Source organism: Thermobia domestica, chromosome 16 (assembly GCF_964235325.1).
Source record: "Thermobia domestica chromosome 16, izTheDome1.hap1.1, whole genome shotgun sequence".
NCBI lineage: Eukaryota > Metazoa > Arthropoda > Insecta > Zygentoma > Lepismatidae > Thermobia > Thermobia domestica.
In genome coordinates, this window is record NC_137469.1 from 79,817,096 (window position 1) to 79,843,168 (window position 26,073).

Below are 26,073 nucleotides of genomic sequence, written 5' to 3' on the forward strand. Positions count from 1 at the left end.
AGTCGTCTACTTTGATAAATGAATCTTACAAGCGAATGAACATGTGGAAATCATTCATCGCTAGTAGCCACGTAGGACATGATAAAATAAAAAAAAAATTAAAAAAATCACAAAATGGGTGGGATTCGGTGTGGCCGAAGATTCGAGGCGTAGAGAGATTATTTGGATATAAAGGTAATCCAAAGAATAGGGTGCATGTTGAATTAATTGTTATGTTGCGTGCAATTGTAAGTTCTGGAAAATTTGATACATAAGTAGTGGCATCAGGATTGATCTCATATTGGTTGAAATTCGAGTCTGTGGTATTTGGTATTTTCTTTGTTCACTTGTTGGACATAATTTTTCCAGTTTCTAAGTACCTTCAGACAAAAGGAGTGGATATGCTAGCTGTATTCCACATGGTAGAGGGCATCAATAAGGAGTTGAACAAATTGGTGCCTGAAAACATTGTTGATCAAGGAAAGCAGTTTGCTGAGTATGTGAATGAAGTACTAGAAAAATTAAACTGTGATAATGAGGTAGAGTGCATATTTCCGAAGGAACGAGTTCGAAGAAGAAAGCCATTTATTTGACGAAACTATGGTAGACACACAACTGTCAGATGAAGCGGTAGCTTTCCGTGTTTGAACCCGGGACCCCATGCACTAGAGATGAACGCTCTACCACTGAACCACCGCCACCCGTGTAGACGTGGTGGGTTTTAGTATTGGACCCCCGCCCCCAGAGATTGGACCACTCCCAACAAACAACAACAACAACAAAAATCTGGTCGTGCGCCTGCTGAACGAGCACGTTTAAACTGACCAAACTTTTTCTAACCATCGAACAGGAAAAAGCACTATCTCCTAACACATCTACCATATAATCAAAAATTACCTTCTACTTTAATACTTCTTTAAATAAATGTTCAATCACTGGACATTTTTTCAAGTTTTCCATTTTTTTTTTCACACAAGCACAATACATTTACTTTAATTAGCAGTTTGCACTAACCTATTTGACAGATAGATTTGGAATTTATAGTGTGTTCACTTGAAGGACGGAAATTGTCAACAATGATATATTTTTGCTGCTAGCAATGCCATCTATGTGTAAGGCTACGAAGTTTCTGAATGTCTTGGTACATTTTTTAAATTGCAAACGAGACGAGAAACGTGGTTATTTTTGTCTCGTTTTCGAGATCAAAATAGAGATGAGATTAGAAATTTCTCGAATCTTGTGAGGAACATTAGTTCACTCAAGACCTCAAACACTGTTCTAGTGTAGAGGTCTGCACGGGGTCGGGTCTACTAAGCATATATCACTTCGGATCCGGGCCGGGCTCGGGTGGTAAATTTTGAAATATACAACCATATTTTTCGGGCCTAACTTCGTAAATATACCGTACAACGATATATATTACACCGTTCTCTTTGGAGGACTTGAAAAGCACAACTTCAAAATTAAACCTCTAATTGCTGTAAATAAAATACAATTTTGCGTTGATTATTAAGTTTCTGTATTTCGGGCTTGTTTCGGGCTCATTTGATTACTACACGATCTGGGGTCGAACATATCTCGGACTCTGGTCGGGCCTCACATTGTAAACTCACGAGCCGGGCTGGGCCCGGGCTAAAAATTCCGGCCCGTGCAGACCTCTATTCTAGTTTTACATGATTCATAGTATAAATACTAGACCTTATGAATAGATAATGTGATTATAGGAACATAATGGCGAGTATTTAAGGCGTTTAAAGATACACAAGTAATTATATATATAGGTCAATAATAAATATAGTTTAAATGTAGTCATATCACACACTTCATGAAGTTCTAATGGCTCGGAACGATTCGGATAGCTTTTAGATGAAATTAAGAAAAAAAAAAAGTCATTGCATAAATTTTGTTCATAAATTTTTAAAACGAGACATGTAAAGCTTTCCAGAATTGATAAGAGACAAGAAAGACTTCTTCGTGAATCAAAATGAGACGATACTTCTACAAAAATTTACAAAATGAGGCGAGAAAATTTTATTTCTCGTCCCTTTGGGAACACTGCTTCTGGGTCACAGGATTTGTCTGAATCCCCCTGAGTCACCAGATCAAATTAGGTCTGACTCAGACGCAAATGATCGGGATTAAAAAAAAAAAAAAACCGTGACCCGAGTGATCGAGGTGACATGATGATTCATGTCATCACTTGGTGCATAACATTTTCCTTGTAACTTTTCTGAATGTTCTGACATTTCCTACACACTCGCATTCAGAGGCGGATCCAGGGGGCGATTGCCCCCTCCCAGAAGAAGAAACATTCTTATTTTATATATAAATAAAACCCATCCCAGAGTTTGGAGGTCTTAAAAGTAGCTCTAAGTAGCAGTATTACAACCCACCGCCCCCATAAGTCCGTCCTGGATCCACTCTTGCTCGCATTGCACCTATTTTCGTATAATCACCCATTTTCATTAATCATCTGTCTCTTTTAGCCGAAGGGCATCATCGGGGCAAAATAACTAAATAAAAATTTTATTTTCCCTATACATATAAGCGAAAATTTATAAAAGCATAATTTTTCATATTGCATTAAGTGTATGTGAGACTTCAGAACCTATTTTTAGGGATAAATAGTCTGACCGTTCACCAAAATACAAAAATAAAATAAATTTACATTGATTTCAGTTCCTTTCAGCATCGAGGCTATATGAGATTTGAATCTACAGTTTAACATAGGATCCAAACCACAGAAGCTCCCAAACCCGGGTCTCTCACTCCAAAGGCGCGTACACTAACCGCTTAGCCATAAGGGAGCTCTAAATAAAATAAGAATTTGAGTAAAATCGTGAAGCAAAAAGGAATGAACAAGTAGGTAAATGGAGGACGTTACATAGCCCTGAACTCCAAAATAATTACAGCGTTCGTAACCCAATATTGTGCGAATGAATAAGCTGAGACATTTAACTTACAAGTGCTGGGAAACGTTACGTGATGGAACAAAATAGACTCAAAGCACTGAGCCATATTTTCTAAAATACTGCATCAATAAGTGTTGGCTAGTGGCGGATCTTGAAGGAGGTCACATCTGTAAAAAAAAAATTTAAAAAATAAATAAATAAACTTCTATCACTTTAAATTAAGGGAAGAAACTCTACTTAACGTTCTAATTCTTGCCAGGGACGGATTCAGGACGGACTTCTGGGGGTGGGTGAATTGTAATACTGCTACTTAGAGCTAGCTTTAAGACTTCAAACTATAGAATGGGTTTTATTTATATATAAAATAAGAAAATTTTCTCTTCTGGGGAGGCGATTGCCCCGATCGCCCCCCCCCCCCCGTGGATCCGCCCCTGGCATATAAGAAGGAATACATTAGGTAAATGTTTTGTCCTTAGTTTGAAGTGATATAGATTTCAATTTCTATCGATGTAACTTTTCCTCAAGAACCGCCACTAAAATTGACATAGATGAAGACGGATGTTAAAATATATTTTTAAGTTAACAGTACGCCTCGTTAGAGGTTCTCTGTGTTTTTCCGGAGTAGCACACGTTCATGGAACTGTATAATTGGTTTGTCGTGTCATGTGAAACGTGTTTACATGCTATAAACTTGTTTACAATGCTATTGCAAAAAAACTTTACACATGTTATATCTTTTTTTTTTAACTGTCATTGTGGAAAATAATTTTCAAAACCTAATTGTATTGTAGTTAACTTTCTTTCTGTTAAATTTAAAAGTGTTTGATGTATTTACTTTTATACTGGGAAGCTATGATAATTTAACCGTTCATGAAAAATCTCTATTTAAATTTAGCCTAAGAGAATTGAATTAAAAGTAATTCAGTTCATACAGTACAGGATGATTTATAAGTATGTGATACGTTTGAAAACGTAATTCAAAAACGTAACAAATTTGATCGTAATGATAAACGGCAATCGTCTCAAACTGTGTATGCGTCACACTAATTCTAATAATAAAAATGTTACGCTGATAGACGTCGCTATCAGAACTATCACTTATGTGACTGATGCTAACAGATGTCTATACCAACGTTGCCAATTAATAAACTGTGTGAGCAGTGTTGCCAATTTGGGATAAAAGTCACTAAATCTAGGGGATTCGACTTCCAGAATAGCGACGAAAAATAATAATTCCGATTAGCGGCTTTTTCGGTGATTTTTAAATGACGATTTGGCGACTTATTTTTAAATCTAGGGACTTTCGTATTTTGAACAAATCAAGCACTATTAGTTAGAATCACTTTTTATATGTTCGTTTTTCTTTTACTTGTTTGAAGCGTCAATGAATTCGGCAAATATACAGCCTATATTACACATGAAATCTCCAGAATCCCATTCTGTTTTCTGATAGGCTACGTCTTGCTCTCCAACTAAGAACAATTTTAACCATCTATGTCATTTAGTTCGCAGAGCTTCCGTTGAGGTGTACAAATAATACAGTGGTGTCAACCCCCCTTATGTCCATGACGCAGCCCCCCCCCCAATTGTCTACCCGTAGGTGTTCTTCCATGAAGAAAATCTTTTCGATTAATTTTTACACTCCCTCAAACATATTTATACAGATTTTTAACCCCCGAAATATTTCAATGACGCACTTTGCGTCATAGCCCGCCTTGTGGGCACCCCTAAATAATACAACATTACCAATTATTTCTAAAAGCTCAAGTAAACGGTGAAGTGGGTGTAAAGCTTTTTCTGTTTGAACTTTTTTCATATGTTTTTTTTTAACATTTTTATTTTCTTTGAAGTGATATTGATCATAAAGTACAACATATATGTTGTACTAAAAGGGCATTATTGTCAAGGTATTGTAATATATATCGACTTTTCACCCCTATTTAGTGACTTTTTGAGTCAACATTTTAGCAATACTGTGTGCACGCAGTTTACCGATTTCAAAATATTGTGAGGATTAAGTTAGTTTAATTATTTAGGTTAATTACAACTTGAAAAGTGTATTGTTTGAATTTAATTATTTCAAAATAGTCCAATGGCAGTAACTATATTTAGATTTAAGCATTAATATTGTGTAAAGCAAACTATTAACCTAGCTACATGTATTTGATGCTGATATTTTTTTTACTATAATCACTCTCATTTTGTTCATGGATACAATACAAAGATAATATTTAACATATTGTGTGGCTTGCGTCTACGTTGATGATGGAGCGGGCCTAAGGGTCGGCCGAAACAGCCATGCAGCATTGTCGTGCAGTGTGCGAGCTCAAGGCAGAACGACTAATTCAAATGTTTGCCACCAAACGAAATGACATGACTAGACAGTTGAAACTGGTACAGTATTTCTTTCATAGATGGCACTATGAACAGTTTATTACCAGATACGCAATGCTTTAGTGTCTGACCTGAAACTTTTGAAAGTAACCTCGTATGTGTACTTCAATTAATTTTCAAGCTCAATAAAAGTACCTTAAGAAGTAAGTTATGACGTGAGGGAAATTTCCCCTCCCCCGTCCACTTTCAAATGTTTATTTTAAACCCAACCGAATCGTTTGTTATAGATTGTTTTGAAGAGAAAATAGTTTGTTTCGAAAAAGAAAACATAAAGAGATATTGAGAAAATAAAATTGAGGAGACAACTTCACACTACCCCTGTACTTTTAAATGTCAAATCAAAAACGATTCATTTTGGTTTTTGATGGGAATTTGAAGATTGAGGACTAGTGTGAATTCGGCCTCCCAAATTCATGTTTTAAATATCTCTTTTATGTTTCTCGAAGTAAAGGATTTTTCTTCAACACGATGAATAAGAAATGAATAACAATAGATTGATTTTGGTTTTGAATCGAAATTTCAAATTTGAGGGAACAGTGTGAAGTTAGACAATTCCCAACTTAAGTTTCTAAATATCTCTCCGTCTTTTTAAACAAACTATTTTTCTCTTCAAAAGAATCAACAAAAAACGAAAAAACAGGAGATAGATTTTGATTTTGAGTCGAAATTTCAAATTTGAGAGAACAGTGTGAAATTTATCACTCCCTACCTTAAGTTTCTAAACATCTCTTTAAGTTCTTCGAAATAAACGATTTTTTCCCTTCAAAACATTCAATAACAAACGAAAAACAAACGACAGTCTCCGGTTTTGAGTCAAAAATTGAAAGTGTGGAGACCAACTCCGCACACGTGATATTATGTGTTTTAGTATGATTTTAGTGGTTTTAAATAATATTCTAGAGAAATTTCATTTATATATATATTACTTTTGATTTTAAAAAAATATAATAAGAACAATCCTCTCACGACGAGAAAATCTGCAGAAGTTGATTGATATTCTGTATAATTTTCAACGTAGTATGTGCGTAGAGATTATGATTGTCACCAATGAAAAAAATAAACATCAATAGATATAATCTGCTAATTACCAGTGAGTTTTGCTACATATTCAGTATATAAGTGAATAACAATTTATTTTAGAAAGATAAAATATTTCATTTATTGTTGGTAGGGAACGATATGGCTTTTAGCGCCATGAAAGATCTTTTATTTTAATTTTCTCGAAAACTACGCATGAAACTTTACTCTGATGAATGTTATTTTGTTCGGCATGATGTGATCTATCAACTGATATACTCGTATATCTTATCTTTGGTCAATATTTCAGTTTTTCAATTAAACAGAAATTAAAATTTAAGAATAAATGAAAATTATAGTGTATTAACTATACCAGTGTTTCTCAACCGTTGTGTCGTGAATACATGTCAGGTGTGTCCCGAGATTTTTAATGTCTTCTAAGACCTTTCACAAAGAAAGCATCTTTAGAAGAAAACAAAAATTTATCGCTAATCCACTTGATTTCACACTTGTCTTCTAAGTTTAAAGCTGGAAAGTTTGCTTTTAACGCTGTTCATTTTTCTTTGGGAACAAACACTGGACATGAGAATGTATCTGTCAAGAGTTCATCCACGCATGGATATGTTTTGCAAAAATTCCCAGGGACAAATATCTCACAAGTTCTAAGTTTGATATCTTCTTATATTTCTGATGATAATATTTCTTTCTCATATTCCTGCTTAAGAGTCATAAGTTTCTTTTATGTTAATATGTTTCTATTCAAGAGCCTTATGTAATTTGCTTGCGAAATTCCTATCTCATAGTCATTCCATAATTATATATATATATATATATATATATATATATATATATATATATATATATATATATATATATATATATATATATATATATATATATATATTGTATGTATTTTATGTGTTTGCTTTTTTGCATATAGGAAAAATTCACATGCAGTGGTGTTGCGAAAGTTTGAAACGTATTTTGGTGTGCCCCAAAGGGAAAAATGATTGAGAAACGCTGAACTATACTATGTATTGTACAGTCCGCAGCAAAAAAACCTACAACATGAGCATGTAAGTTTATTGTGAAACGACGAAGTCTCTTGCTTCAAAATAAATGTACAGGGGAGGACGCCGAGGTTTTTCCTGGCAAGATTCGTGCCACTTAGACGTTATGTTGATTCCCTGCGCTGTTATGCGTAGTTTCACAATAAACTTACATGTTGCAGGTTTTTTTGCTGCGGACTGTACCATATCATATATTATGTCTCATTAACCATACGATGTATTGTCATCTTTCTACCATCATAAATGAAGAGCTTAATAAGAGTATAGGTAATAGTATACAACAGTTCCTCATCGTGTTCCGTACTCGAGGATAGTTCTAACTCTTGCCCCACGTACAGAAATGGTGGTATATCATGTACAAGTTTCAGTCGATAAGTAAATGAAAGTCGCTTTGTTACCCCATTTTCAAGTTCCTAGATCCTCAATGAATAATCCGTAAACGACTGAACTTCGTGAGTCCTCGGGAAATGATGAGGAACTGTTGTATACTATATCCAGAGTATACTTCAGTATTACTAGGTAGTTTCGCTTCAATAAATGGCATACTTCTCGTTCATAATAAACTTTTATGTTTTCAAAAAAGACCATTTCTCTCAATTCTTCTTAGAATTATGCATGAAGTTTTGCCCTCACGTCAATTTCTCCGGTTCAATAAAATGCATCAATTGATATTATGCCTTATCTTTGGACAACTTTTTTGTGTGTTAGACGCTAAAAATAATGTAGAATTAATTAACTTATTTTAAAAAGTCCTATGTTTACAACTTCTCATACACCCGGAGACCATGCGTGCTGATTGCACTGTAGTTATATATGTATAATAAGTATTGTTAAACAAAGCTTAAGATCGTAAAAATACACTAACGACCTTGAAATCTCCCCTTTTCGCGTTTCTGCTACAGATAATGTTATTAAGTTAAATGTCCTTGGAATTTACATTACTACGGTTTGTTTGCTTATTTGAAATAATTAAAATAATTAAAATTAATCAATTAAGAGAAAACGGTATTTAAAGGATATTGTTGATAGTTGAGAAAAGGTAAAAAATACATTTTATGCTTGTTGGTATAACAGTTGCTCAGTATTATTTAAAATTAATAAACATTGCATTAAAAAAAAAAAAAAAAAACAGAAATATTTATTTATTTGAAATCTTCTAAATTAAATTAATTCTTTTAGTTTAACGTCTCACGATTATGCCTTTAAGCTAAGGGAGACGGATGATTAAGGCAAGTGAATTATGATTAAGGCAAGTGAATTGGCGGAATGAGAATGTGGGAGGAAACGACAATACTCTGGGAAAACCCACGGACACGATGTTGTCCACCACAAACTTCCTTGGCCGGGAATCGAATCAGGATCTCACGCACCAGAGGAAGCGGTCCAACACTGAGACACTATATTTATATGTGTATTTCCAGTTGACTTGAGTTGATTTTGAGTTTGACGACTCGTTCAGCAGTGAGGCTGTATGAGACGTGGAAATACTGATTAACGTGGAATTTGAACCACATGAGTTCCCGCCGGGAATCGAACCCGGGTCTCCCACGCCAAAGGCGCGTACGCTAACCGCTTAGCCACGAAGGAGCTCATGTGTATTTCCAGATACAGCATGTTGACCATACACTGAAATAAGTAATGACAGTTCAAAAACTACATGAAACATGTAACAACGGTAATAGCAAAAATTAACGATGTTAATACAAACATTAAAAACTATTTAGAGTTTAATTTTGCACAATGTGGATCGAAACCTCTTTCACAGGTAAAGATATCCAAGGTAAGTGCAAGGTTAGCATATGACAGGCTTTAAAAAAATAAAAAGATGACGGAGGGCACGGTATTTCAGTGGCAAATTAAAGTACAAAACTTGTTAAAATTCATAATTCTCGTTCAATATTTGTGCACTAGACACGTGATGGTTTGGTAAATAAAATATAAAGAACTCCTGTATACCGAAGTCCTTTTCTTTCTCTGAAATTACACCTTGTGAACAAAAATTTGGTAATGAAATATATTAATCGACTGTGACTATAGCAGCTTTGTAAGCTTCATTCTGAAGAAATAAAAGAAAGTTGTATAATATCTATTCTATATGCATTGCGGAATCAATACTCAGGCTTATCACAGCTACCCTATACTTACTAGAAAATGTAAGTCAATTAGATTGAATAGAGAATGCAAAATAACACAAAGTTTATTATTATTTATCTGGCCTATCTTTAAGGGCGATTTACAAGGGTTTGGGTCAATGGAGATATATTTATGTTACCGAGTTTATACCGTCGGTAAACAAACAATTTAAGCATAATTTACTATGGAAATTCCTCAAAATACGACTTTAAAATTTCCTTCTTGCATTCTAGAGGTTCTTTGTGCTTTGGCACAAGACAGAGAGCACCAGTATCATCTAGCGGATTAAAAATCACTGAAGTACGAGGAACCTATCCTATACGTATTAACGCATGTGTTGCGGAAAAGCATTGACGAGATACAAAACGTACCATGTAGCAGGTAACTTGACTGCTAAGTATCTGTTGTGAGAACCTCCAAGTTTTCTGGTCAGTCATACAGAAGAGGAAGCTTCCATTCCTGCAGAGGGGAATGAAAATTTTCTGGTAGTCTAGAAAACATTTGGGACCCCACTTCGTTACAGTTTGCGTCAATGTAGCGATGTAAAACTATTCCTTTCTTCAACACAAAATTAATTATATTTAAATTTGTAGTATATTTTATCATATTCAGTAATTAAATTTTCCAGTACGTGCTTTCAGAAATGTAAAGGAAAGAATATAATAATTTTGTAGTATTTTATCTTTTCCATACGTTGTTTTGGTACTACTTTGGTTCTTTTTAAATATTATCCTCCAAAGTAGAAGAAATGAGGTACAGTGAAGCGAAACGATACAAATGATTGACTGGTTTATATTTATGTCCTCCATCAGCAACAAATGTATATAAGACGAGACCTGCGTTTAAAATGGGACCTGACCGCTATAGTGCATTCCATCCGGGACCCGATCAACCATCACTACACACTTTGCCCACTAGACTAACAAGGGACATCGCCCAATTGTTCGGTTCTGATTTCAATGTTTTTTTTTTTTCTGATAGAGAGCATGTATGCATTATTTGTGATGACAGAAATTTTTGCCATGGTGCATGTTTTCTATTTTTTATAATTTTTAAAAGTTATGATGTGGTTATTAGAGATTACTGCAGAAGTCCCTTACTACCCTTTATAAACGGAGTGTTAATGAAAGAACAACCATATAGATACATATAAGGCCTAGGTGGAAGTCGTATGGTAGGTATCACCTTGACAGCAGCCATCTTGAAATCCCCCATTTCGAATTAAGGTCAAGTTTCTTATATGGGAATAGGGTAATGTGATACATAAATCGGGCTAGAATTTAATCAGGAAAACAATGGTGTACAGTACTTAGTTTTAAGATACGCACATTTTGGGAAAAGTTACAGACATATTAATTGTTTATACGTACTTACTATGTGCGTAAGTCCCTTACCTCCGCTTCTAACGGCGCGTATTAATGAAAATAAGTGGATAAAAGCTTCGGTAATACATATTAGGCCTAAAGGCAAGTGATACGGTAAGGGCAACCTTGACGGCAGCCATATTGAAATCCGCCATTTTGAATTAAAGTGAAGTTTTGAAAAATGAAAACCATATAATGTGACACCTCATCTTAATAGCAAATGTTCAATAAGTCAATGGTATGCTTATTTTTGTTCTATAGTTAACCAGTGTGAATTTAGGACTGCTTCTATTGTGGACCAAACGTCCATTATTCGATCTTTCAAATTGGCAACACTCCTAATTTTCAGCGCATGTTTTACGATTCCAAGTGGCACTTTCCAATTGTTGCCATATCTCATGTTTTATAAATTTATTACATTTTTAAGAGTTGCGATTTGTCAATTCATGAACAGTGTTGGGATAAGCATCCAACAATCTTTCTGAATTTTGAAGACTTGCAATGTAATTATTTATTTCCTATACCTGCCTTTGAAACATTCATTTACTGAGATGAATCATCGCACAACGAAACAACTCCAACTTTGCATTCAGGTAAACCGAAGACGTAGCTTATAATGGATAGTAGATCAGACGAGAAATCAAATGAAGATTAATATCAAAAAGGAAAACGAAATATGACTTGTGTAAATCAGTGATGTTTTGTTTTGTTTTATATTTATTTCTTTATTGTTTATTTACTTATTTATTTCTTTATTTTCTATGGCAATTTTTTAGCTAGTCAGACAAAAATGACATTAATTTTCTATCGATTGTCTTCGAAGGTTCATATTTGTAATCAGTTTTGATCGGGCACTCATACCTCTTTATAAACAAGTTACCTGTTTTCATATTATGCTCATGGTACAAACAGAGTGTTGGGAATAGCCATATTATGCCTCTTTGATATTTTCTATTATTCGTGCTATCCCTTAAAAGTTGTATTTATGAAAAATATTTTACTGTTTGTCGTTTGCGCAAGATGTAGGCTACAGTTTCTGATAATTTTGTGTTCACATAGCAACAATTTGTTATAATTTGTATATAAAAAATAATACATATTTTTGGCCACATATTTTGGGTACCTCACTGTCCTAAATGTGTTGAATATCCTCGTTGTTTACACGTGTTCTTCCTGATATTTTCATATATTCAGAACTATACAACGCACGATCACCTATAAAATACATGTTACATCAAAATAAAACTGAGAATACAACTTCCGCTATCTATTGACTGAGTTCCTACTACATGAAAAAACGCGCCAGAACACACTCCAACAGGTATGTGAGGGCTAGAAGGTAACAAAATATTGTCGGACATCTTTCGATCGCAACACAACATTAAAATCATTATGACGGATAAGATCCGACATAAAATCGCAAATGGTTAAACACACAGAAAGTAATTAAGATATAGGTCACAGTAAATAATCACTTTGGGGAAACAGTCAGTAAATAATCACGAGGAAACAGTAAATAATCACTTTGAGAAAAACGCTTTATAACTGACTCATTGAAATACCGTAACCGAGTCCATATCAAGAAGTCAGTTTTGCTGTTTCTTACTATTTTTATCACAGACCTGTCGACACAGACAGATAAACACAGTGTTCCACAAGACTACTAATACTTACACGTTAGACCCTACACATAGCATAACTGTGAAGTTTAAAAACCATAAAGAGCGTGAAATTGTTCTTAATATGAATTCTGCGTCTTGAGGTTCCATCTCCGTTCTTCTCTGACCATTGTAACCAAAAGTAAGGTATCTGCCACCATTTCCGGTTTCAACATTACATCTCGTACAGAAAAAAATGACAAGGAAAACAAGATGTAGCTTTTTTTCAAAATATGGATTCAGTATTATCACTTCCGGTTTGAACATTAAATCTTATACAGAAAAATGGTAAGAGAAAATATTACGTAGGTTTTTCAATTAACCAAAAAGTTCATTACTGAATTCTCTCTGTGTGTGTGTCTGTTATTTGCAATTTCTTTTTAATTTTAAGCCCTCCATTCGATAGAGCATCAAAAACTATATGAGAAAGTGGTGGAATTTTTCGCTTCCCTCTTACCGTTCCCGAGATATTGGCATAAAAAATGGCTGATTTCCGGAAATTTAAGGACCCATTTCTCGGGAACCATAAGTTATAGAGATGATATTGGTGTTGATCAATACCTAAGAGGATGGTGAATATTTTGGTACTAACTAGTAACCAGTGGCTACTGTCCAACTGGCCACTAGTTTGGCCAGTAGTCACTAGTTAATGTCGGTACCAAAATGTTTACCATTATCTTGGGTATTGATTAACACCAATATCGTCTCTCTATGGCTTACCGTTCCCAAAATCTTGGCCAAAAAATAGTTCCGATTTCGGGAGATTCAATGAGTCATAGAGAGATGGGAACCAAGACTCTCGGGAATCGTAAGTGATAGAGAGACTATATTGGTGGTGATCAATACCCCAAGATGATGGTGAACATTTTGGTACCAAATAGTGACTGGTGGCCACTGGCCAACTGGTCACCATCTCCAGATATTGGCCAAAGAAAGTTTGAATTTCGGGAGATTTAAGGAGCCATATCACGGGATCCGTAAGTCATAGAGAGTTGATATTTTGCAAATTTTGCAAGAAACAGAAGAAGGTGCGGATATAAAGAATTACTTTTACATACGTCGATCCAATGCCAAAATCGAGAATGTGCTGACTTTGACCCCGAAAAATCAGTAGGCCTATATAAATTTAGGCACATGTTTTAGGAATTGACGATAACTTCTAATATACTTATATTTCACAAATGGGACTTTGGTATTGAAATCTGTTTGCCCTAAATAGCATGAAACTCCACTTAGGTGAAAATAGCAAAATTTGCACATTCGCGGTTTTGGCATTCGTTCCTGCTCCATCTCTCCATTCTTTCTGGCAAGTTTGTTCTGGCAATGCTCTCGAAGAATTCTCAACTGGTTTATACATGAATTCAGTGCTACAAGAATAGGACTTTTATTCTTATTCCTTTGTTGGAAATTTTAGTGGTAGATTACTATTCCAGTTATAATATTGGATCCCCCTAAGGAAGTATACCCTGTATCATAATAGGAGACGTAAGACGCATTTTAATAAAGTAAAATCCGTTATGTTATCATGAACAGCTAAAATACCAACAAACCAAATTACAGTATAAACTTGACGTACTGCATTTGTTACGTTTGCCTTCTGGTCCTCAACAAAAATCGAAACCAAACATAAGCAGGAACTCCTATGATATTTTGAATAATAACCTATGAAGTCTTCACAGCATAATCATAAAGCTTTGTGGTTTCTGTGCAAGCAAGTAGGTGTTTTAGGAAAATAAAACAGTACTCCATTTGAGGAAAATTACAGTGTCACAGCTAAATCCAGCAAACTAGACAACCAATATTACCATAGCAACAAAATGCCACAAGTTTTCTTGGAAGTTCCAACAAACTACACAATTTTCATTAAATAGAAATCCAACGAAACTCCACATACGAGAAAACAAAATTAATAGCTATTATTAAAGAGTTTACTTATATTGAAGTATGTGTTCTCATAATATATTTGTTTGAAACTCCGGGAAAGTAAAATAATTTTATGTCCTTCGTAGTGAATGAAAAGCCAGCTAGGATCAACTTGGTTGTCCTATTAGTTCGTTATGAAAAAAATACTTTTTTTTGTTACATAGGTTATCTAAACGTACAGCTAACAACTAAAGCATTATAGAACATATTTCATCTCAGAATTTTGATGTATTTCTACTAACTATGAAACTACCGTAATTTACTGCTCATAAAATTGATTTCAAGTATATACGATATATATATATATATATATATATATATATATATATATATATATATATATATATATATATATATATATTAGCCGTAAGTTTGTTATATTATAATTTCCGGAACTAATTAAAACGTAGTTTACTCACTAAATGTTCAATGATAACACTTAAGATAAAGTATAAACTGATGTATTTTCCGAAGACTTTCTGCATTTACCTTTTTATTTTTCACAAAATTCCTCTTTATATTTGAGAATACGTCCACTAGTAATGGCTTCTTTACGTATTATATGACAACTGTATAGAATATGTCTATACATGTCTGGCCACAAATCTTGGCCACAAGTTAAATGTGCAGGTCTGGCCGTTGAACAAATTACTGTCATACTTTACAGACTGTTGTCCATATCAACGTATACATACGAGGGTCTTTGCAAAAGTCATGGCAACCATTTTTTCTCGAAAATGGTAAAGAATTTTAAAAATTCTGAAATATACAAATGGAAAGTTAGTTCATATATAAACATTACATGTAGGGAGATGGATGAACTCATACCAACATAAAGATATAGCACGAGGAAAAAAGAAAAAATGTCGTTCCAAAAGTGTTTCTGTTAATTGCAACTGTATACAATAGTACATTACAAACTACGTGCATTCCATGGCATCAGGAGTCTCCCCAAGAATCCACAAGATGGTAGTTACTGTAAGATGTCACAGGTACGTCTTCCTACCCTGTACTATTGTGTGCTGTTGCAATTGACATAGGGTGATCAGATTACTGACTTGAAAAACGAGGACGTTTGTCTAAAATAACGTAGGCCGAAATAATATCAATACTTTCGTGATTAACGTATACTGAAAATAGCTTTATTGTGGACTTAGAGCGTTGCCTATGATCGTTTCAAGTTGATGAAGTGGTTGTAAGACTAATAAGCATTATCACACACTATCATACCGAGAAAGGGTTAAGAGTTTATATATAATGTAGACAAACATTCTGAGAGCTTTAAGAAATATTTGTAAATTTTACACTCCTTTCTTAAACATGGCATTATGAACAAAAATATCATTGTTTGAAAGGTAAGAATGCGTACAAAACTTTATTTAAGTAGAAAATATGGTATATTATATTACTGTAATAAACTTAAAACGCTACACTGATACACCAATGATGTATAAATATTTTCTCATACAAATTACTCATGTTTAATTGGATTTGCTTTCATTTTCAGCTGTATCCTATTTCTTTAATGCTCCTATCTCCATTAAGATTTATTTATTTTTCGAAAGGAAATCATAGAAATCGCAACATGAATATTTCTGAAAATTATAACCTTACACATGCAATACTTTTAATTGTTCCTATGGATAATCTATTCCTTTCCTTTATCCACTGTTATTAATAAGAGGAAACTTTTTCAACGCTAGCATTATGGCTAGCCAATGAGAAAAACAATTCAGCAATTTTCAGTAACTCTGAAAAACATTTTTCATTTCTTGATTCAGAAAAGTATTTAACCCAAATATTGCTAGATACGGTACCTGTTCACCATTTGCTAAATTACCAGTACTGGCATTTAAGAATCTCTTAAAAGCTACAAAATTAATCAAAGGCTTTAACATCGTCAACTTTCACTCCAACACTATTTAGTTTATCATTTACATAAACGATCATTTTCTTTTCACATATTCCCAACTTAGCACTGATCCATCTACTTAAAAATACAGAATTGTTCATACTGATGTATCCACTTCTGAAGATATTCTACAAGTGACATATAAACATGAGGTATTTCATCCTCCTGTTTCTTACATTCCACGTCATACCCTTCTTCATCTCGTTTCTCTTTTATTTTTTTCTCGAACTTTTTAGAGATTTGAAATGACGCATTCGTCTCTTCTGTATTACCTGTAAAAAATTCTGTAAAATAGACATAACTTCAGATACTGAATTCTTCTCCCTTTCCATAGCAAGAATGTTATAGTGGCAAACTGACCTAAGTGAGTGAATAAACCATAACATTGCCTCACTAAGTTCGTGTTCTAAAAAGGAACGTATTAAGTGGGGGACGCACATCATGGTTAAGGAAATAAGTCTTCAAAGCTGGAGACATTTCAATTAATGTAGTTTGAAAATAAGAACAATCACTTAATTTTTGAATGGCACAACAGATTCCTGTATTGAATATCTATAAAATCACAAAATTCTTTCAAATTCTCTGTACGAACAGAATATATGGAAAAATAATTAAATATTTTCAAAACTATGGATTCCACATCAACACTAAAACCAGTGTCAATACCATGCTGGACACTGTTATAAGACGTGAGCAGGATATCATACTCTCAGAAGTTTGGGATTTAGTTCCCTTTTCAAACAGCTAAATATGTTATTTCTCTCTTTTCTACCAATTCCTCTGAAGTTTGTATTTGTATTATCTCCAGAAAAAGATACGCATTTACGAACTATGCCTCTTTTCTTAAGAACTTCCATTATGTACGAAGCAATAATTTCAGGTCTCTCATTAGGGACAATTTTCAATTCAATTACTTTAATTTTAATACCACAAGATTTATAGTCAAAGAACTGGATCAAGATGGGGAATATCTTCACTGATCCATGATTGGAGTCATTTGTCGCAACATCAGGATACGAAATTTCTCCTAACATATCAATTGACACATTAATAGAATAAGGCAAAAGAATAAAATTAACTATGGCTTCAGTTTTGGTGCGCGCACAGGACATTTGTTTAACTACATTAGAGTACTTGATCATAACTTGCTGAAGCTTGGTTGATAATCCATTGATCTAAATGTCTGGTGATGTTTTACTGTATGAAAAGCCAATGTTCCTTACGTTTTCACTATATTACGGTAGGTCAACTTGATCTCTCATGTCAATAGGCAGAACAAATTTCTTAAACTTATTTTAATAAGAAAAGATTCGAATTTTGTTATTATTATCAAAAATCAGGTAAAAATATATTTCTTTAACATGTCAATTTGTATGAATATTATGGTCCATAAAGGAACCCGAAAAAAGAGGACATTTGACTATTGTTGACAAAATCCCCCCTGACTACTTCTTAGTCTTAAAAAGAGGACATGTATGAGTAAAAAAGGACGTCTGGTCACCCTAAATTGAACACGTTTGAAACGACAAAAAATTTTTTCGTCTTTTCCCTCGTGCCATATCTTTATGGTAGATAGTGTGTATGTTCATCCATCTCCCCACATGTAATGTTTCCATATGAACTAACCTTCCATTTGCATATTTCAGATGTTTTTTTTATTCGTTACCATTTTCGAGAAAATTAATAGTTGCCATGACTTTTACCATGGCCCTCGTATTTATAAATGTTATAATTTTTAGTTCTTAATTTTAAATTAGAGAAAGTACTATCGATCTAAATTGATGCAACTAGAAGATTTTGCTAGAGAATTCCATGACCCATCATATCTCAGAACTGAAATTGTCTTTCCTACCATATTGTTATACAGGGTGGCCAAATTTATGGGTTTATTTGCTTCGGCTCTTCCGAGCTCTTCTAAATAGTGTTTCCAAAGAGAGAATATTGAAGGCTGTCTAGTCGCGAAAAGGTGGCCTGAAAATAGTCTCGCCTTAAAAAGCGTAATTGTTTTGTTGAAAAGAGACTGTTTTGCCACGAAAAGTAGGGTCTATATCTTGACTCGTCTTGTGACAACACGATCCCCATTGCCTTGCCCTATCCTTGGAAACTTAATAACAGTAGTTTGTTCACCTATTCTAAGCTTAATCTTCAGGTTTGGAAAACGCAATTTAACATCCAGCCCGCAATTACTATCACAGTGTGTAAAAGGGACTTCATGGCACCCAGGTTTCAATGCCGTATTCAGGAAACAAAGACGTTCGAGGAAATAGTAGGGCTACGACGTAAGAGTCGTATTAAATATACAAAATATGAAAAGCACTACAAAATCGGTTTGCGTAAATTGCGATAAGCTTGACATATTATTGCCATCCTGGGGGTGCGGTGGCTCAGTGGTAAAGCATTCATCTCCAGTGCTTGGGGTCCTTCGTTCGATTCCAGCTTGCGCCGTGTGACTTTGTGGTGGTGTCGTGCTCGTGGGTTTTCTCGGGGTACTCACGTTTCCTCCCACTTTCTTCATTCCACCATTTCACTCATTTCCCATCATCACCGTCTCCTTTAGCCTGACCGGCATAATCGTGGGACGTAAAACTCAAATATTTCATTTTTTAATTGCCATCCAATATTTCAATTTCGGGATAATTAATGGCGTTTTATGACGACTGGTCCTCCCTGGGTCTCTTCTAGTTAGGTCAATGCGCAGTGATAATCTCAGATTTTCTTCGTTTGGAAAGTGAATAACTGAGGATCAAAGTAGAATAACACTGCAAAAATGCTAGTATCGCAGATTCAACTCGATTGAAGAAATGCAACGCGGGAACTTCGTTGCCCTGGGAAAACCCTTCATCCCTGAATAAATCACTGCCTGATTGACACACGAAATCACACGTCTAATAAGTTCTTTCTTTGTGGATTTTACATGCAGTTTTTGTGTTTACTTGGAGTTATCAGGTAAACGGGCTGCTAGTCATGTAGTAGGAGGTCAGTCAGAGATAGCGCAAGTTGTACTCTCTGTTTTATTTTGATACACCACGTATAATCGACAGTTGTATTCGTATAATTCTTGATATACGAAAATATCAGGAAGAATACGTGTAAACAAGAGCGTATTGCAATACATTTAGAACAGTGAATTACGTAAATTATGTGACCTAAATATGTTTTTTTTTTTTTTTTTTTAATGCAATCTACAATAGATAATAAAATAGTTAGGCAAGTTCATGTTTCAGATTTTTCTCAAGATAATGCAAGTAATACGCCAACCTCTTTTGCTGCCCATGATATATCATATCTGGGGAGTATGAAGTGGGAAAAAAAATTAGATTGGATTGCGATTAGGAATTAAATCTCTGGGCTTTCGGCATCTATGGTCATGTTAGTCCGTCAAGTATGAGGGATGATGTCCGTCGGCGATCATACTATCTGTGGAAAGGGAAGGAAAAAAGAATTGGGAAAGGAAGGAAGCGGCCTAGAACCTGTATGTAAGGTGCCATCCCGACAGTTGTCTGGTGTGAATGAAGAAAACAGGAAAATCTCATTCAGGATGGGTGTCTTGAAAAAAAAAAACCTTTTAACCCTACAATGCATAGTGGGACACAGTGGTAAATAATCTGTGCTTTCCTATATAACGGTATGTAGTTGCTAATGCATGTTGAACCAAATTGGGAACGTTCGAAGCTAGTTGTAATTCCACAGTTTCCCCGTGGATGGCATTATTTAGTGTACCGGTACTTCTGTTACTTATTTGTGTTTTCTTTTCCAATTTTTTTTCAAAGAAAGTAAAGTCATACATTGTAGGGTTAAACTTTTTCGACCTAGTGTCCCCATCGGGAATCGAACCCGGGACCGCTCGCACTAGGGACAACAGCGTTCGCAACTACGGCACGCGGGGCTACTAAAATTGAATTCGCAAGGGTTAATATGGACAAAATGAGTACGAGTTCTTGGCACAGGTTTTTCAAATTGTGAGCTAGAAATTGAACAGAATGAGTTTTTGGAATATCTCACAGAAATAAACAAATCATGTAAAATGAAATTAGCTCTGTTATCAAGTTAATAATACAGACTTTTTCATGAGAGTTAAAATATAGTGTTTGCTTTAACGTAGTTTGTTCTTTTTATACACTAATGAAAACCAGTTGTTCCCACCTCCAAGACTTCGATTCGTCTGCAAAGTGCCTTTGTCGTCAGATAGGGGGGAATGCAACTACCGATAGCTATTAACCTAGATATAAATTATTAGGAATTAGTGTGCCAGACAAAGTGAAGGATCTTGGTTTTCTAAGAAGTATTAAGAACAACTAAATATTTTCGCTTAGATGCTTATGCAGCCCGTAACTCTAAAACGTTTCGAAGTTTGCATATTAGCGCTACTCACAAAAACATGTTTTTGCTTTACGAATAAAATACAGAAGATTTTGAATAACTCATCAGTTACTTCATAAATATATCGACAAAAACAAACCATTTTGTTGGCGACGTTCCAAAGTTCTGTCCTTCTCTTCCGGATGTCCGTTGTGTAGACGTATACGGCGTAGAAAAGAGATGGTAATTTTTTTCTCTCGCTAAAGAATAGACGAATGCTCAGTGTGCAGCATCTGCACCACAATCGCATTGGCGCCTCCATAGGATATGTCTGTCTCATCAGCTGAAGCTTATTTTATTTTGCTTTACATTTGGCAGTTATAAAGACTTCACAATAATGACGCATTTGGCATCAAATCTCTCTCTCTTGTGCTGGTATTCCTTTAACACTTATCCTTAGAAAAGTGACTAAAATAAAGTAATGGAATTACTAAATATTACTGACGTTGAGAAAAGTTCACTTACAGCAATTAAGTAAGCCTTACAAAGAGATGTTTACAAACGGGTACAATCTATGATGCAAAATGTATCCTTGAAATATTATAGGGTGTAGATAAAATTAGTTAAAACTAATGAGAAGTCCTTTTAAAAGCGTCTTTTGTGCAAGAACACGTTTTATAGTCTCCTTTCGTGGACGTGTAGCTAATGTGATGTGAGTATGGGTTCAATTTCCAATGAAACACTGCGAACTAATACCCGACTAATAGTTAATGTCTCACTTTCAACAGAAGATCCAGTCTCATGTAGTTTCGGAGCTGAAAAAAATAACGTTAAAGTCAAACCAAATCACTCAATTTATCAAGTATACTTTTAATCAAGGCCGTACGCCAGAGATGGAGTGGATCAGTGGGTCGGTGGGTCAGTGGGTCAAGTGGGTCAAGTTTTCTGAGTGGATCAGTGGGTCGTGGGTCAACAGCATGTGACCCACTGTGACCCACCACCCACCATGACCCACGGCGACCCACCACCCACCGTGATCCACTGCGACCCACCGACTCAGTATGATCTACCGACCCTCTCTGCTCACTGCATTGTAGAGAGTATCTTCTGATGACTGGTAAATTTGTCTCCGTTTTACTTTCAAGACATTCATTTCCCTTTCTTTTCCATTTGTTTCTGTCTACTTACCTGAGGTGAGTATATCTAACCAAGTGAGAAAAGAACTTCGGGCACTTTTGGATATTGATATTTTTAATAGTAATAATAGCAATAGGCTTTCGAGACCTGTGGGTTTTTACATCTAACTACTGGATAAAATACCTTTTTGAATCACTGTAATATATAAATTATTTATAAAAAATTGAATGTAACTATGTGTGCCTCATCATCACGGTCAAATTGCAAAGTCAAATGAAATTACTTTTGGTATATAGTTAGGCCTTAATCCAAATTGGGATGTTATATTGCTTTTATTATAATACATATCCTAAGGAGGTAGTGAGGATCCGAATTTTTGCGAAAAAAATCAGTATCTCGCAAGCCGTTAAACTTACGGAGCTGAAATTCAGTGTATTAACTCTTTATTGAAAATAAACAGAATGTGTCCTAGCATTTTTAAAATTCTCCTTTATGTGGGGGGGGGGGAACTTTCTGTATATGGAAAATTGGTAGTGAGTTGGTTTGTAAAAATGATCGAAAACGATCGATGTTATTTCAGAAAAAAAATCAGAAACAAAAAAATACAGTGCTTGGCTTCATATATTCATTGCTTTCTGTTATAATAATTGCTGAAGCTTATGCTTATTATATGGAGCGCTCACAGCACAGGGCAATCAATCCAAAGTTGTGAGAAAAATAGGCATAAAATTTGTACTATAAGCTTAATTACACGGAAGTTTGAAGTTTGAATTGTACGCATAATTATGTGGAAAATTTTACACTTTTTTCCCCCTTTACGTTGGCCTGCTTACTTTGATTTGGAACTTTGAAATTTCATCCTTTTTTCCACTGAAAAGTATTGATAATTCAACAAGGAAATAATTATACTATGATAATTTAATTGAAATTCATCGTAATTTGGCACATGGCAAACAGCAGTGTGATAATTGAAGTTGAAGAAGGAGGGAAATTCCCATTCACCTCTTAATACTTTCCAGAAACCTCGTTCGCTTTCGCTTTCTAGACGAGGGAGGGAACTTGGTAATGGTATCAAACCTTCATGGGTAATTGCAAAAAATAAATGTATAAACAAATAAGAAATCACCAGTTTATCAGGCTTTAATTGATAATTATAATTTATTCACAAGATTCCCTATCAAAGGCGTGGTAGATGAAGTTTCTGTTCTACATGGGTCGACATTGCCAACTGACATGGTCGATATGGAAAAGATGTTGTATGGTGATAGAGAGATGATACTTCTTGCTGAGTATTTCAAAACTGACGGAGAAAAATCGTTATCAGACTAACAAGTCTAACAAGTAGATTGTCGATGAGAAGTTGCAGAAATCGGGTAGAAATATTATCAATTTCCACGACAGAGCGCGAACTGGGATTTCCCCTTATGAATTTACAGATGACTGATATTAGAAATAGATTAAGTGCTCAAACATGGTCTAACTTGTTGCTCATCAATGTTAATGGCCCACCGCTAGAGAAGCTCAAAATAGACGAGCTAGTTATTTCTTGGCTGAAGGATAGACATCATTCCATTGCGGATGATTTACCGCCAAAAAGTTACCAACAGGAAATAAATCCGATTTCAGATTTGTTTTAAGGTGGAAAATTACGAGTTACTGAAAATGTATACTTGTATTACTAATGGCTTATTTGTGTTATTCAACTTTGTACCTACTTTTTAGTAACTCTCTTCTCTGCTTTAGGTAAACTACTTTTGAATAAATATTCATAATAATTGCAATTATGCATATTTGTAACTTAAATTTAACGTGGTGTTTTAGTGATTACACAAATTACAGTTATGAGCATACTTTTTGGAGATGCTCTCACATAGGGTACCAGAGCACCTTTATACCCTATGAACAACTGATTTTTCAAGTCTTTTGTGAGAAAAATACTGTAAACTGAGAAACCATAACCTTTTCCATATAGTACAGGGATATTTCCTGTGAATAGAAGTTTCTTGTGGAATGCGTTCAGAAATTAACACTTGCAAGAATACCCTTTTAGTACAAGTATATTTTAGGCACACACTAATTTCCCCCCACCTCGAACTGTTTCAATTTCCTCACTGACAAACACTTTACCATTTTATATCGTAAAGGTCAGATCAACCGTTATTGTGCTTGAGCGATTGACTAGAAACTGAAACTCCGAATAATGACAATTTCACAGTCTTGTTTTATTACTCTCTTTAGTCAGTTTAGTAAGTGTAAACTCTTTAGTCAGTGCAGAAGAGGCCGTGGATCGTGTTCAGAGTTAATGACGATGGATTTTGGTGAATCAGAGTAGGTCAAAGTGGATGAGAGTGGATCATGGTGGGTGGTGGGTCACGGTGGGTGGTGGGTCAGAGTGGGTCATTGTGGGTGGTGGGTCATGGTGGGTGGTGGGTCAGTGGGTCGTGGGTCAAGTTTTCATTGATCCACGCCAACTCTGCCGTACGCAGGTTTATGGGCTTGGAGTTTCCCATATACTAAAGCTGCTTACAAGCAAATAAAGGGTTTTCACTTGAATTTAACGGGGATGTCATTAGAGTGCGTACTAGAAAATAGCCATTGCTGGAAAATCCTCTAATTTGGTATATGAAACTTGAGTTTTTGTTTTTGTGTCCTTTTGAAAAATTGATGTTAAGGAAGAAGAAAAATTGATGTTAATGTGAGTTTTGTATCGTGAATGAACTTAAATTAGATGCAGTTGACGAATGTCCAGACCATAATGTAATATCAATCGTCAGAGAACAAGCCGTTGTTCACCAGTGGGGGATCAAGCCCAGGGCCGGGGACAGACCCCCCAGTTTTTAGGGTAACAAAAATAATTGAAGCTATTGTTTATATATTTTTGAAAGTCTATAGTAAACTCATGATACACCTATCACAGTTTGGGTTCTGACTGCCTCCCAAAGATTTTAGCTTCTAAATCCGTCACTGTTCTTAACCATGGTATATCGCCTCCAAAAAAAGCTGGATTACAGGAAATTCGACGGTTATTTCCGTTTAAGGAATGTGACTGTTTGCCACCTCAAGAAGTTATGGCATCTTATGTCAGAAACTTAACTTGAAATGTACAAAGGAATGCTTGGGAAATGAAATTACGATAATTAATCAGATTTTATTTACGTAGTATAGTAAAGCCCCGATTAGCCGCGGGTGCCGCGAATTTTTTTTTTTAACACTGCTGCAGTCGCACTCACGAATGTGCAGATATGGGTGTAAGGGACCTCGTAGTCTTTCTAGCAGGTACGAATGATATTGCCAAAAATGAAGCCAGCGTATTCCTACAGACACTAAGAAGACGATTACAAGTTTTGTTATTTACTAATGTTCTTATTTTTACTGTACCTTATCGCTATGATTTACCAACGTGGTCATGTGTTAACGAAGAAGTGAAACGTGTAAATGAAGAAATCTACAAGCTTTCCAAGCATTTCTCCTCTGAGAATCCTACGCCAGCGACTCCTTTGTTTAATTTCTGGTTTGTAATAAGCTTGTGTGGTATTTTTAATATAAGGTAACTGCAGGTATATACGCCAGTACAGCTAAATACGTCCAAGTGTTCAGTACTGGTACGTTTCCGAAGAAATCCGCTAGAATCCGCCGTCCAAGTGTGAGTATTTGTCCCGGAGTATCCAATAGTATCAAGTACAGGCGGATATTGGAGGCGGATTCTAGCGGATTTCTTCGGAAACGTACCAGTACTGAACACTTGGACGTATTTAGCTGTACTGGCGTATATACCTGCAGTTACCTTATATTAAAAATACCACACAAGCTTATTACAAACCAGAAATTATAAAGGAGTCGCTGGCAAGAGGATGTGATAAAATGGGGGTCGTGATAGGGATTAGGTTGAGAACTATTGCTCTAAGCTAAGAAGTTGTAAGGTATGAAAAACGAGAATTGGGGAGAGTAATTTGCGTAGTAGTAAATTACAATTATTATTCACTGCGGAGTAAGAATCTGTGGGCCACCACTCGAGAGTTAATTACGAACCTTTAAAAAAAATCCAAGTAAACAACCGGGAATATACAATAGATCCTACAGTGCGAAGATAAAAAAAATTACTGACAGGTTTATCGTGCATCTTAATCTTATAGGGCTTCTCGGAGTTTGTGATGAATGGCAGGCTCTGGCTCTTTTATTTTGGTCATGGCTTTCACACTCTCTGATCACTGACCTTGACGGCCCAAGCAATACACACAATGAGAGCAGGAAAATTCGGTGTGGGGAATGTTAGGT

General features: G+C 35.2%; 1 protein-coding gene and 1 long non-coding RNA gene across 2 annotated transcripts in view; one reads left to right on the forward strand and one right to left on the reverse strand.

The window, feature by feature from the left end:
* LOC145673192 (uncharacterized) overlaps nt 1–26,073 on the forward strand; it is a 473,383-nt gene that overhangs the window by 49,449 nt on the left and 397,861 nt on the right. The window lies entirely within an intron of this gene.
* Nucleotides 15,814–26,073, reverse strand: part of LOC145673191 (uncharacterized) — a 65,025-nt gene continuing 54,765 nt past the window's right edge. The window contains exon 4 of the long non-coding RNA XR_014128730.1: nt 15,814–16,646. This is a non-coding gene — a long non-coding RNA (uncharacterized LOC145673191). The remainder of the gene's footprint in view (nt 16,647–26,073) is intronic.